Genomic DNA, 15,969 nt, shown 5'->3' on the forward strand with positions numbered 1-15,969 from the left:
GGAGTACGTGTTGGGAGAAGCTCCACACCTGGCACAGAAAGCTTCCAGTTTAAGGAGATGTAGGGAGCCATTTAGTCCAGCCATTTAATTTTACAGGGAAGAAATGGAGGCCTCGATAACCAGAATCGATGCTTGGAGCTCCAGAAGCTCACTGTGGGCTCTAAGTCAGAGGACAGTGGCCCCCGTAAAGCCAGGGTCATGTATTAAGTACAGAAACAAGTGAGTAAGGAATGAGGCCGGGGCGCAGTGCTTCTTCTTTATCAACTGTTTCCCGCCAAACAATCATTGTTCGTATTTAGTTTAGTCTCTATCAATGTTAACATAGACGTGTTGGACATTCAGACAGTTTATTTATTTTTTATTTTATTTATTTACTCTTTAAAAAAAAATCATTTTATTAGGAGCTCGTCCAACGCTTCTCACAATCCATCCATTGTGTCAAGCACACTTATACACATGTTGCCATCATCATTTTCAAAGCATTTGCTTTCTACTTGAGCCCTTGGTATCAGCTCCTCATTTTTTCCACTCCCTCCCCCTTTATGAACCCTTGATAATTTATAAATTATTATTATTTTGTCATGTCTTACCCTGACCGATGTCCTCCTTCACCCACTTTCCTGTTGTCCATCTCCCAGGGAGGAGGTTATATGTAGATCTTTATAATCGGTTTCCCCTTTCTACCACACCCTCCCTCCACCCTCCCGGTATCGCCACTCTCACCACTGGTCCTGAAGGGTCATCCGCCCTGGATGCCCTGTGTTTCCAGTTCCTATCTGTACCAGTGTACATCCTCTGGTCTAGCCGGATCTGTGAGGTTCATGCAGAGTTTAGAATGGAAGGTTACTAAATCAGAAATGCAATGAGCTCTGAACATCCTTAATTCTACTTTCCATCCAAGGGAGAGATTTTCTCCTGCCTAAGCCGAGAGAGACCCTATCATCCCTATGTGGGGGTAGCCCCATCCTGGAGAGCTTGACTCATTTGACAGTTTTCATCTGTTAGATCAAAATCTACCTCCTCAAAATGTTCTTTCATTGGACCTGTTATATGCTATGGAAGACAAACAAATAAATGACTCTCACTTAAACAACAAGCAACTCCTTTTCACTTATATAAAAGTAAAATTGTGCCCCCTGAAATTTTCTCTAAATCAGTGCTTTTTCTTTTTTTAAATTTTAATAAATCATTTTCTTGGGGGCTCTTACTGCTCTTATAGCAATCCATACATCAATTGTATCAAGCACATTAGTGCATATATTGCCATCAACATTTCCAAAACCTTTTCTTCCTTCTTGAGCCCTTGGTATCAGCTCCTCTTTTCTTCCCCCTCCCTTCCCCACCCTCCCACCCTCGTGAACCCTTGATAATTTAGAAACTATTTTTATTTTCCTGTTTGACACCGTCTGCTGTCTCCCAATACGCATGTTTCTGTTGTTCATCTTGCAATTGGCTCCCCCTTGAGTCAGTGCTTTCTAACTTCAGCAGCATCCCAACTCCGGAGGCCTCCTTACACCCCTCGCTGACGCTCATCCTAGAGTTTCCGACACAGTTTGTCTGAAGAGGGACTTTGCAGATTGATATTTCTTCTTTTTTTAAATAAATAATTCTATTGGGGGCTCGTACAACTCTTATCACAATCCATCCATCCATCCATTGTGTCAAGCACATTTGCACATATGTTGCCATCATCGTTTTCAAAGCATTTTCTTTCTACTTGAACCCTTGGTATCAGCTCATTTTTCTCCTCCCTCCCTCCCTCTCTCATGAACCCTTGATAATTTATAAATTATTATTACTTTTTTCATGTCTTGCACTGTCTGATGTCTCCCTTTACCCCCTTGTCTTTTGTCCATCCCTCTGGATGGGGATTATAGATAGGTCATTGTGATCGGTCCCCCCTTTCTCCCCACCTTCCCCTTCCCCTCCTGCTAAGGCTACTCTCAATATTGGTCCTGAGGAGTTTATCTGTCCCATATTCCCTGTGTTCCCAGCTCTTATCTGTACCCATGTACATGCTCTGGTCTAGCTAGATTTATAAGGTAGAATTAGGGTCATGATAGTGGGGGAGAGGCAGCATTGAAGAACCAAGGAAAGCTGTATGTGTCATCGGTGCTACACTGCACCCAGACTGCCCCTTCTTCTCCCAATGACCTATCTGTAAGGGGATGTCCACTTGCTTACAAATTGACTTTGGGCCTCCACTGTGCACTCTCCCCCTCATTCACATTATGATTTTTGCTCTGGGTCTTTGATGCCTGATACCTGATCCCCTCGACACCTCATGGTCACACAGGCTGGTGTGGCAGATTGATATTTCTAACAAGTTTCCCAGTTAATGCTCTGATGCTGTTGTAGCAGGAGGACCAGGCTTCTAGAATTGTGTCTCTAATCAACCTTCATTCGTCCTTGGAAGGCTGGCTGCCCCAAGCTGATCCTATTCCTATTAGTGCTTCGCCCTGGTGGTATATTGGTTACAACTTGATCCGCATGGTCAGCAGTTCAAACCACCAGCAATTCCACGTGAGAAAGACTGGCCTTTCCACTCATAACAGTTAGACTGCGCTTTCTTAACTGTTGCAATCTTGAAAACCCACAGGGGGTCACGCTGAGTCAGCACTGATGCGATGGCAATGAGTGAGTTTTAAAATTAGCTTGCTAACTCTTTTATGTGTTTTTTAAAAATTATTTTATATGTTTCCAAACATTCCTTAATGGGCATGCATACTCAAATGGCTCCTTTGTTCTAGTCGAGTCAGTGTAATTGTCTTTAAAGGAAACTTACAGTAAAAGTGTAATCATCCATATGAAACCAAGTGACTGACAGGAATTGTTCTCATTAGGATGTTGCCACAGCCAGCAGACAAACTCTTTGAACAATGGTGCATTTGCTGAGCAAAACATCTCTCATCCCGTCACGTGATTATTTAAGACATTATGTGGTGTTTTTTTTTTTTGTGTGTGTGTGTGTGAGACACCTTTCATTTGAAATTCTGGAGTTTACGGCTGTATGTGTTTGTCATTAGCGACCATCAACCTCAGGAACAACAATGTTATGTTTCCTGGTCCTACATGATCATGTGATTTTAGTACCTTCCAACTAGAGGACTCACCTTCAGCACTATCCAAGAAACAACATGGTCAGAGCTTTTTTAGATATATGTTGTGGTCTTCAGCGGCTAGGGCTTTCATAAGCTAATTTTTGAAAGTAGACCACCTGGTTACTCTTTCTAGTCTCTCTTAATCTGAAAGGTCCACAGACAAGTTAGGTAAACTTGTCGGTATTTGAAAGACTGGTAGCATATCTTCCAGCATCATAGCATCATGTAAGCTGCCAAAATTGGGCTAACTGACAGACAAGGGTGGTTATGGCCTAAATGTATCAACGAGAGATCTGATTTCAAAATTTGGGTATTTGGATCTTTATGGTGACTGTGAGACTGTCACACATCATTTTCCTTACTTTAAAGAGGCAATAAAATAGTGATGGCTACCCTTTATATTTGATATTACAGTGAAGGATAAACACAAAGGTACCATATATCTAAAAAGGCTCTGACCATGTTGTTATGTTTAATATTTATTCGTATGGGTGTTTTTGTTTTTCAATTTGAATTTCATTTTGTGAGAGGGAAAATAATGTTAGAATACTTTGCTTAAAGGTATCTTGGGCATCAGTCCTTCCTTGACTGAGGACACTGTATATACCATGCCGCTGAACTCTGGGGACTCGCCAAGTTAGTGATTGTCCACTATCTCCACAGAAGATCAAATATGAGGGAGCCTCAAAAATTGATGGGAAAATGGAAATTAAAGATCAGGCCATTTTTTCCATGAACTTTTTGAAGTCCTCACACATGTAGTCCTTGAGTGCATTCAGTCTAACTCTTATTTCCTCTGAATAGTGTTAAAGAGACTAATAGTTCCTCTTGTGGGTTGCAAAGAATACCCATAATTCTCTTTAAGTTTTAAATGCATACCTTCTCTTACCAGAGAATGCCAATGATTTGACACATTTCTTTCCTCCCCAATATTCTGACATTAGTATTTAGGCAAAAATATACTTAACCAGTGTCTTCAATGAAAGAGCTCCTAACTAGAGTAATAGTTCAAATAGACCTATTGAATTGCTTGCATACATCAAGTGAGAAAGTTAGTGAGTTACACTTTTCTTTATTCAATTATGTGTTTTCATATATTGCTTCTGTGTCTTTTCAAAAGATTAATTTTAGCCTTTGATTTGCTTTACAATATTCCTACTTATATACTTCTATTTAATCTGTATTGTTTTTGGAAATATACACAGAAAAATATATGCAATTCAACAATTTCTACCTGTACAAGTCAGCGATGCAGCATACATTTGTTAAGCTGTGTAATCATTCCCCTCCTCATTTTCCAAATTGATAATTCCCAATAGACATATGCTCTCTGCACTTCCTATCTGACTTTCTGTGGTTAATTTGAACTCCTGTAGATTGATCTTTAAAGAGCTTAATACTCAAGGCAGACATTTCTCACTAGTTAAGCTAAACTATTTTTTTGTTTGTTTAACGAAGACTTAAAAAGATATTTTTGGTTTAAAGTTTAAAGATTAACTCAGGGTAACAGTTTCTGGAGTTATATAGCCTCCATAGCTCCAGAAAGTCTGAATTTCAAATTCAGAGAATTCATGAGAATTTGAAATTCTGTTCCACATTGTTATACCTTTTGATCAGGGTTGCGCTAAGAAAAGGATTCAACTATTGTAAAGTATAGTTTTAAGTGTAATGTGACTCAGTAGCAACTAACAATATTAACAAGTTTGAGCTCCCAAAGATTAAAAAATGGTGCAGAAAAAATTATTTTCAAAAACAAAGAAACAACAAAAAAATCGTTTGCATTGCTTTCTTGCAGTAAAGTGAAATTACTCTGCATGGCTTTTCTAGTCTTAATCTTTGTAACTCCCATCAAAGACTGAGTAGGAACATTCAAATAAGGTGTAGCATACTCTACGGAGGGGATTGGTCAGTTGTGTCATTCTTCTGAGAGAGCCCTTTAACAGCAGAATCAGAAATCCTGACCATGAAGAAAGAACCATCTATGAGCCCTATAGGACCAGTGGTGTGAGTGGCAAAACAGGGCGGGTAAAGGGAGAATGGGTAGGAAAGAGGGAACCGATTACATGGAACTGTGTGTGACCTCCTCCCTGGGGGACAGACAACCGAAAAGTGGGTGAAGGGAGACGTCAGATAGGGCAAGATATGACAAAATACCCATTAAACTATCAAGGGCTCATGAGGGAGTGGGGAGGGAGGGGAAAAATGAGGACCTAATGTCGGGGATTTAAGTGGAGAGAAAATGTTTTGAGAAACGATGTACAAATGTGCTTTACACAATTGATGTGTGTATGGATTGGGATAATGAGCCCCTAATAAAATGTAAAAAAAAAGAACCATCAGCTGAGAGTGCCCTAGCTCCCTACCTGGAAGGACAGAGCCAGCAGGGGTACCAAAGGCTACCGAAACAAGACCACGACAGAGGAACAGCAGGGATGTTGAGGCAGGATCGCAGGCTTCCCAGCCCACCGAATATATAACGCTGAGTGTCTTTGGGGTGTCCTTCGGGCATCTATCGACCCTAAAGGAGCTTTGTCACACTTGCAAAGGCTGAGAGGCTAGGGACCAGAGACAAGCAGGCTTGTCAGATGGCTGAGAAGAATATATATGGACAAAAATCACTACATCCTTAGCATTTGGTAACCTCTTAGCTTCCCTAATACACCCCATACTAGTTAGTATGTCTGTCAGTTCTGTGTGGCCATTGCCAAGGATTCAAACCCATCCGCAAGAGGGAGTGCCCTGGGAGAGATGGTTGGTGCCAGGACAGGTTAAAGAAGGCTGAGGATGGAGGCATTTTGACCTCTGCTTTGAAGGAGCCAGCCTTGGGCAGATGTAGCCAGGCCACATCTGACAGCCATACCTCCATGCCATTTCCCCGCTTTTAGAATGTGTTTTCTTCCTAGGTTTTAAGTTCCATAAGCTTTCAATTCATTGCATTTTAACTTTCAAATTATTCTTTATTACTTACATAAACTTGCTTTCATTGTACAGACAATATATTTTACATTGATGTGTATTTTTGATTGCTATATTGGTAATTTGTATGGATATGATTAAATTGATATATTTTGGGTATGACAGGTTGGGATGAAACCTGCCATAATTTTTTTTTTCATTTAAAATTAAAGGAAGTATTTTATCATTTAACAACATTTCCCATAGGGACAGTGTTTTCAGGAATAAATGAAAGTCATTAAAGGAGTTATACATGTATGCTGAAAAATTCACTGCAAAAGAAGTGCCAATCCACCAGCCAGAGAGATAGATCTTGGACCTTGTTTCATGATTTCCAGGAAGAATAACTTTTTTACCATTTGATATTTTTGTTGAATTCCTCCCCCCACTCCCATTCCAGGCTCCAGGTCAAATATTTGCATCTGAGTGGTTCTCAGCTCTTAAAAAGATGGGCTGGCTGGATCAGCTACTGTCTCAGACAGACTGTCTTTAAATGTATTTTCAGCATGTAGTCAGACAGTTATTTTTCCTCTGTTCAATTTTGCTCATCTTCTTACTTAACTTTTCAAGTGCTACTATTTCCTTTTTAAATGTGGTATTGAGAAGTGCAAACATTATTGGAAGAGAGAGTCATACTAGAATAATTGTGCATTATCTCCCTTTTATATTGCAGATGGAAAACATTAAATCTAGAGGGAGTAGAAATCTGCTCAATCGGATATTGATAGTACAATTTCCTTTTAAAATACTTACCTGCGGAGAAGAAAAATACTGATTTTTTTTTAAAGGCAGCAACTTTCCATCATTCTTTAAATGAGCCAAACGATATCAGAAATTAAAATTCGGTCTCCCAGGAGCCAGATCCTCTCTGCTGACGGCGTCCTTACCCTTTTTGCAGGGAGCCATTTACAGAGGGGCATGGGAGGCATTGGGGAGGGTATCATACTCAGATAGCTACACTTAAATGGGAAAGCAGTGCTTTAACCCAGGGATCAGTGTAGGTTTTAGTCACAATAATTATTATAAAGATGTTACTACCTTTATTGAAGAATAATTGATCTATGTATAGTATAGAACTGGATGCATATATATATACCATTGAATTGATAACCCAGTCAAAAGAGTGGACATTATTCCTGAAAGTTTCCTCACCCTCCACCATGGTCCCTGGGAACCACTTCCCTACTCTTTTTTTTTTCCCTACTCTTTACGACTAGAGATTCGTTTGCATTTTCTAGTGCTTTATATCAATGGATTCTATATACTCATTCTTCATATCAATGGATTTTATATACGCATTCCTTGTCGTCTTACTTTTATCACTGGACACAGACTTTGATATCATGCAGATGGTTGTATGTATCACCACCTCCTTAACTTGCATTACTCTCTTGGTGCAGACATACGCTTTGATTTATTTGGGGAGCAGAATGTCTGGACTCTATCATTGGTGTGTGCTTAGTTTTTCAAGAACCCAACAAGCGATCTTCCAAAGTGGTCCCACTGTTTTAATCTCCCACTGGTCCTACATCAAAGCCATAGTTAATCCACCTCCTCACCAATACTGGGTGTGGTCAAACTTTAAAATGTTAACCACTGTAATAGGTTGTCATCTCTCAGGAGACTGGACTGTGGTAGCTTGTCATAGGCCATCAGCCTTTCATATGTCCGCAGAGTTGTCCATATGGAAAGATATATTAAAATGCAATAGTCGGAGAAGAAATGCCCGAGGATTTACTTCTGATAATTAGCCTGTTAAAACCCTGTAGATCATAGTGGAACTGTCTGACCTACAGTGCAGGAGACTCCACCTCTCGTGTTGGAAGGTACAAAGCACAGTACCTGCAACGGTGGACTCAAGCAGACCCACCATCATGAAGATGGCTGGGGACTGGGCAACCTTGCCTTCAGTTATATGCACGGTGGCCAGGTGTCTGGGCCTGGTTCTTTGGGAACTAGTAGGAAAGATAGATGTGTAGATACATCTTACCAGAATTCAAATTTGCATTTCCCAAAGGCTAAGTAATGTTGAGCAATTTTAAATTTGATTATTTGGTGCATGCCTGCCCTCTTTGGTAAGTTTTATGTGTAAATCTTTTGCTTGTTCTTTCCTTGCTTAGCTGTGCTTTTAAATTATTAATATTTGAGAGTTCCTAACTAGTTCTGCATATGAATTGTTTGTCAGATATAGCCTGAAAGAACATTTTATATCAGATTGGAGCTCATCTTTTCATTCTCTAACTGACTTCTGATTTTTAAAATTATTATAAATTCAATTTATCACCTTTTAAAATAAATTATGGATTGTATGTTTGTGTTGTAGCTAAGCAACCTCTGCCTAAATAGGGATTCACAAACTATTACCTATGTGTCATAGTTTTCTACCACCCATTTTTGTCAATGTACTTCTAATGAACAGAGCTATGCTCCTTGGTTTAGGCATGGTCCATGAATGCGAATTACAGAATACTTACTTGTGCTGATGCAGAACTTGTACATGGATCACGAGGCAGTTGTGCAAACAGAACAAGGGCATAATATGCGGATTAATATCAGGAATGGCATTTCAGGGTTGCCTCCTCTTGCCATACTTATTCAATCTGTATGCTGAACAAATAATCAGAGACGCTGACTCATCTGAAGAAGAATGTGGAATCAGGATTGGAGGAGGGCTTTGTGACACCCTGAGATGCGCAGCTGACACAACCTTGATTGCTGAAGGTAAGGAGGACTTGAAGCACTTGCTGATGCAGAGGTAGGATTGCAGCCTTTGGATGGATTGCAATTTACTGTAAAGAACATCCAGGTCCTCCTCCCTGGACCAGTAGGTGACATTGTGGTAAATGGAGAAAAGATTGAAGTTGTCAAGGACTCTGACGCGCGTGGACCCACGATCAGTGCTCCTGGGAACAGCAGTAAAGGGATCAAATGACTCACTGCATTGGATGGATCTGCTGCACCAGACCGCTTGCAAGTGTTGAAAAGCAGAGGTTCTTTTGAGGACGAAAGTGAGCCTGACCCAAGCGGTGGCATTTTCAATTGCTTCACATGCCTATCAAAGGCTGACCCTGAATAAGGAAGCCAGACAAAGGATCAATACATTTGAATTCTAGTATTGGCAAAGACTATTGAAAGTACTCATGGACTGCCACAAGGACAAATAATCTGTCTTGGAAGAAGAAGTCCAGCAAGCAAGCCCCTAAGAAGCAAGGATGGAAATACTTCATCTCATGTACTTTGGGCAGGTTGTCGAGAGAGACCAGTCACTGGAGAAGGACATCATACTTGGTAAAGTGGAGGGGCAGCAATAAAGAAGGCCCTCAACCTGCGGGATTGACACAGGGGCTGTGACAATGGGCTCAACACATAAGAAAACATGTGAGGATTGTTTAGAGCTGGGTGGTGTTTCGTTCTCTTCTCCATTGGGTCCCTGTGAGTCAGAACCAACTGTTGTCCCCTAACCACACATGGCTGCTTCTTTTCTAGGACAACAGCAGGATCTAATACTTGTGATAGAGACCGTATGGCAAACAAAGCATGAAATATTTACTAATTGGCCCTTTACAGAAAAAAAATTGCTGTTCCTACCCCAAAACAAGGTCATAACAGTCTTCCAGAAGTTTTACCTCTGGCCTGTAGCTCTGTAATTATTTTTAAAGGGTTTTGTTGCTTTTTGTTTTAGCTTATAGTCAACGGGAAGGATCGAAACATGATTACCAAGGTTTCTAGCATCCAATTTTGAAAAGGGTACACATCTCTACTATATAACTTTTGCAATTTCATTGAAAAAATAAGTTATACATGTCTTTTGCTGAATGCTAAGCTGATTGATTAACCTTTTGCCATTCTTAAAGTCACCATCACACTGTCTTGATTACTGTAGCTTTATACTAAATCTTGAAATCAGATATATCTTCCAACTTTATCTTTTTCTCCAGTGAACTCCTGTATTGTAGGTAGATCGTTTGCATTTCCATATGAATGTTAGATTTATTTTTTTCAATTTCTAGAATCAAAAATCTCTTGATATTTTTCTTGGGACAGGCAATATCTTTAGTATAATCCTGAGTCTTCCAACTCATGAAGCAGTATATCTCATCATTTCTTTGGATTTTTAATGTGCCCTAGCAATGTTTTGCACTTTTTAGCTTATAGATCTTTCGCTTCCTTTGCCAGATTCATCCCTAAGTATTCCATACATTTTTATGATGTTATAAATGGTATTGTTTTAAATTTTTAATTGGTTTGCTATGGCCAGCTCACAAAGTTGGAATGAAACCACCCTTTTCCTAATCCAAAATGTGGTTTGGATGCTGAGACTGATGTCATCCACGTGTCAAGAAAATATGGGCGCGATTTTTTGGGGAGAGAGCAAGGCTGACTTCCAGGCTGGTAAAAATGAATTGGGATCGCAGACAGAGGAGACTGCCCAGGGTTTTTATTGTTATTGGGAAATGGGACTGCATCAAGGAGCCTCATATTCAGGGCTTGTCTAACTTGGACTTCCCTCTGGTATTAAAGCAGAGAGCTTTCTCTTAGAAGGGGCAGAAAAGAAAGAGGAACTGTGGCCCTGTGGGGTGGGCCTTGTATGATGCTTGACCCAAAGGGGAGTGTGTGGGTGTCATGGATGGTCTGCGAGGTGTGGCACAAGGAAGAGAGACACACAGAGGATGGCCAGAAATCAACTAGAATGGAGGGCTCAAAGGTCTCAGAGACAATGGGGCTAATATCGGATTTATGGACTTGATCTGGACTGGACTGGGATGTTTTCTGACTATTCAGTTGCTCTTGTATATAGACCTCTTTCTTATGCACATATGAGTCTCCCTGGATTGGTTTCTCTCGTCTACCCAGACTAATACACTGCTGATCTAGCAACTCGAGCACAGACAGTCAGAAATGCTCTTTGCTGTGATACAGACAGACAAACGTAAGGCCACAGACTTGAGCATGTCATGGTAAACAGCCATGTGAGAATAAGGGAACTCAAATAAGCAGACCACCCCGGTGAATCCAGTCAGGTTATTTTGTCACAGTAGAGTATTTAGGAACAGAGCTATGTCCTCAGTTTTGTAAGTAATGGTATTTATAACATTAAAATATGTGTGGTATACATGCAAATGAAATATAGCATAGAATTAATATAATACTAACATAGATAATAATTTAATATGATATTGACACCAAACATCCAAAAATACTAGAACTATTAATAATTTATGTAGCACTTTAATTTATGTATCAAGTAAGTTTCATTTTTTAATTGTTGTGCAGGACACAATGGTTGGTATTACTTTATATGTCCTAATAAATGAGATACTAGGCACAAGAAGAGAATAAAAGTTCAGAAGTTATTTATTCTGCCAAGTAGGGCTCTGTTTTACAATAAGTGTGTTTCTAAATTCACCTCTCAAGAAAGCAACACAGGACATTTACCAGAACTTCACATTTATATTTCATCAAAATATTCACGTGTCTCCATGTAAAAGAATTGAACAAGTCATTGAAGAAATAAATTAAATGAATATTTAGATTATAGAAAAAATATATAGATGTCTTTGATTTTTAAGTATCCTTCAGACTGAATTTCTTTTAAGAGATTGATTGAATTGTTTAAGAAGTTACATCATGTGGAGCTAAGACAAACACACACACCCAGGAGCATGTGTACACAAATCGTCTTGGAAGGTATAAGGAGGCAAGAGGAAGGAACACCACAGATTATCAGCATTTGCAGAGCTCCCTGACTCAGTCAGCCCTGCCGAGGAGGTCCAGCTAGGGACTCCCACTGTCAAGTTGCCGCGATGGAATGGGAATTGCCATGTCGGAAATTGAGTGAAAGGGCAACTAGGTAGAATTCATAAGGAGCGGTAGTTGACTGATATGGCCCGTCCAGCCATAACTCCAAGAGCACTGTTGGCAGAGTGGTTAAGCATTGGGCTGAAATCAGAAAGGTCGGCAGTTCCCAACCACCAGTCACTCTGAGGCTTTCTGCTCTCTTAAGCAGTTACCATCTCAAAACCTCCCAGGGGCAGTTCTAACCTGTCCTGTCAGGGCACTGTGAGTCAGCAAGGAGTCCATGCTAGTGAGTTTTGTTTGGGTTTGAGTCCTAACCCCTTCTGTGCTGTATTATACTTCTGGACTCTATGCCCGTGGCTATGAGCCCTTGTATAGGGATTTCTCTGTGACAGGATTGAGGAGTTCAATCCGGGCCTCAATAGAGGATGTGAACCACCACGTCACACTCTCTGTTTCCTTAGGCGCATCTTCAGCCTACTGCACCAGATAATGTGACTTAAGACACCATCCTTCCTTTCCTTGGGGGTAGCGTCAGCTAAAAGACAGACCATACCTCCATCAGAACCATTCCTTCTTATATAAAAGCCACCTGGGACACTGAGAGAAATCACACAACCTTTTGCAGGAGTAAGTCCAAGATCTCTGTTTGAAGTGAAGGAGGCGGCCGAGACCAGAAGCACCAGGGAATGTGGCATGGAGACTCAGAAGAGCAGCGCCGAGACTATGGTACTGTGAGAGCGAGGGACAGGTAGGCCAGTTTCCCGGTTCACAGAGGCAGAAACCAAGGAAGAGCCTGGCTGAGATACTGAGGATCAGGGAGAGACTTGGTTGCTGGTTGGGGAGAGGTGTGGCCGTGGACCAATGACTCTATCCTTACTGTTTACTGATCTTGGCTTGTGGTAACCTACTAACTTCCCAAGGAATCTCCCTTAATCCTGAGTAGTGTCCATGTGGCCATTGTAACAAATATGGAACCCAGCATAAAAGTAGAGCACCAGGGGAGGAATGGTTGGAGTCAGAATAAGGCAAGAAGGATGGACGCTGAAGGCATGTCTGACACCTGACTCGTGGCAATAGGGAAGCCAGAGATCAGCTATGGTCACCTTCCATACTGCTTACTGCAGATGGACCCCAAGGCAGGAAACTCTGCAAGTCATGAACTGGAGGACAGGCCTGACTCCTGCCCATCCCCTGCACAACACAGCACTGCCAGGTCCGGCACCATCCCTGGGATCAGATGAGGATTGGAACCAAGGGATTTTCATTCATTGAGTTCCAACATAGATCACTAGGTCTTCTTTCTCAATCTGACTTAGTCTGGAAGCTTCCCTGAAATCAATAAGACATCACGGCTACTTGTGAGGCTCCATTTCACAAAGGGGTAGCAGCCGTGTATGAGGTCCATTGAGCAGATCAGATCCCAGGTCCCCTTCATGGGGAGTGTTAATTCTAACCCCACATCTCACTGTCCTCAAAGAGGATTGGCTGTGTCCAAATCGATCCACAGTAAAATATTAAAACACAGAGTTACATAAAAACGTTACATTAAAAACACAATTGAGTTTGTATCTCGGTTGTATATTCTGCAACCTAGTTATACTTAACTCCACTACCATATTCTCCACTCTCAGTCCATTGTACTTAAAATCTGAAATTTCACAGAACTGGAAGTTTTTGAAGTTTGATTTTTTTTAATTTATTTTTTTAATCATTTTATTGGGGCTCATACAAGTCATCACAATACATACATCAATTGTGTAAAGCACACTTATACATTTGTTGCTCTCATCATTCTCAAAATTCGCTTTCCTCTTGGGTTCCCGGAATCAGCTCATTTTCCTTTTTACTCCTCCCCCTCCCTCTCCCCTCCCCCTCCCCCCTTGAACCCTTAATAACTTATAAATTATTATTATATCTTATCTTACACTGCCCGACGTCTCCCTTCACCAACCCTTCTGATGTCCATCCCCCAGAAAGGAGGTTATATGTAGATCCTTGTGATCAATTCCCCCTTTCTACCCACCCACCCCTTCCCTCCTGGTATCGCCACTGTCACCTCTGGTCCTGAGGGGTTCATCTGTCCTAGATTCCCTGCATTTCCAGTTCCCATCTGTACCTCTGTGCATCCTCTGGTCTAACCAGGTTTGCAAAGTAGAATTGGGGTCATGGTAGTTGGGGGGAGGAAGCACCGGAGACACAGTGTGGATTGGGCAACCTAGCTGACCCCACCACACTGAGGCAAAACACTGGGGATGTGCAATGGAGCAGCAGGGAAGCAGAGCAAGGAGGTCCCCAGGGAAGAAAAACAATGGACTCTGGGGCCAGGACGTGGCACCCCATTAGACTCGTCCGGAAAACACTCCTAAAGGTCAACAAACAGACCTTGAACTACTAACAGGCTTTTTAAAATTTTTCTTTTTTTTCAGCCTATCTTTTGTTTTTTTCCCCTTTTTTCTCTTCTTTTAAATTTTGTATGTCAGTGGCTTTTTTGTTCATTAGCGTGTCGGTGCTGCTGCCGTCGTCGCCATGTTCTGAAGTTTGATTTTTTTCAAAGGATAATCTTCAAAAAATATAAACTTTGTCAATAGATGAATCTTATAATTTCCCAAGTGTCTTACTAAAACTAGAATCAGCTGCACAACCCTCTCTTTCTAGCCATCTACTGTACCACAGCCTTCTTTGAGGTCAATCTGGTTCAGTCTTGCTGTCCTTTGTCCAGACTCTGGTCTTTGTAGTTGTTGTTTAAACAGAAGGTAGTACTAACCTATTAAAAAGACCTAAGTTTTCACGACAAATCTTTAGCCTGCTGTTAAGATCCCTCCTACTGTCCCTGGCAGAATCACCCTCAATGCAAGCGGTTTTGACTAATTTTTGTGTCACTGTTTGCATGACATCTTTTATGCCTTGTCTACAATTGACAGCCCTCTGAATGCTCAACTTCAACGAAAATTTCGCCTGAACGCAGTCTGATTCAGCTTGTTCTTAGTCCCATTATAGAGACCACTTTACTGCTCAGAGATGGTTCCCATTAGCCACAGTGCACAGAGTGTAGGTGATGTGGGAGGCTTGCCTTTAAATAAGTCTACACGATTGAAACAGAGTGAGGCCTGGCTGTTAAGCCGACATAACCCCATTGTAAACTACAAACAGCATCTTCTTAGGGTCAAGGCTTCTTGCCAGGCCCGCTCATTCTAAATATTTTCAAAGATCTAAAGGCTGAAAACTATATACATTACTCAGTGCTCTACTTCAACCTATTCTAACCTCACTTTGCCCACCCTCATTCACTCCAGATACACCTAATTAAGAAAATATACTCTTGAGTCAAAAATCTGGGGTGCTATCCCAATATTCTAGTTTAAATATCCATGAGATTTTACAGGATCATATTTTCTCTTAAGTAACGTTACTTCCCTTCTAGAGGAGCAGGTAAACAAACCAACAAAGGAAAGAGTTACCCTTAAGTGAATCCTGACCCAGGGAGGCCCCTTGTGGGTCAGAATAAAACTGCTTCTGGGGTTTCCAATGTTTGCGACCTTGGTAGACACCTCTGGGTGCCTTCAAACTGCTCACCTTTTGGTTCCTCACTGGCATCCGTTGGACCCTATGGGAGAAGGGAGAACCACCCCTGTGAGTTTTTCAGATGGGACTAGAAAGCCTCATCTTTCTCCTGTGGGGCAACTGGTAGTTTCAAACTGCTGATCTTGCAGATCACAGCCCAATATGTAACTACCATGACACCAGGGCTCGTCACCTTTTGGTTAATCCAGCGCATAGCAGTTTGCACCACACAAGGACTCCATCGCTGCTTATCTAAAGGGAAGACACCCCCATTCTCAGCTGACCCTCGCTTCAACCACTAGTGTTGCGTCCCGGCCTGCGGGATGCACGAGCAAGGCCCTGCAGGGAAAGACGAACCTGGATGGAGAAAAGACTCGGTGACGTGGAGCAAGACAAAACTCTGATCAAGCTCATTTATTTGGGCAAAGCTGGGGTATACAAAAGGGGACTGGGAGGTACATATTTTAATAAGGTGTGCGACACAACATCCAATCCAACATGTACATTAAAGAAGCTCCAATGAGCGCCTGGCATTATTAACCAATGGGTGAAA

This window comes from Echinops telfairi, unplaced genomic scaffold, assembly GCF_000313985.2.
Source record: "Echinops telfairi isolate 266 unplaced genomic scaffold, ASM31398v2 ScPeMD7_7420;HRSCAF=8458, whole genome shotgun sequence".
In the NCBI taxonomy this organism is placed as follows: Eukaryota; Metazoa; Chordata; class Mammalia; order Afrosoricida; family Tenrecidae; genus Echinops; species Echinops telfairi.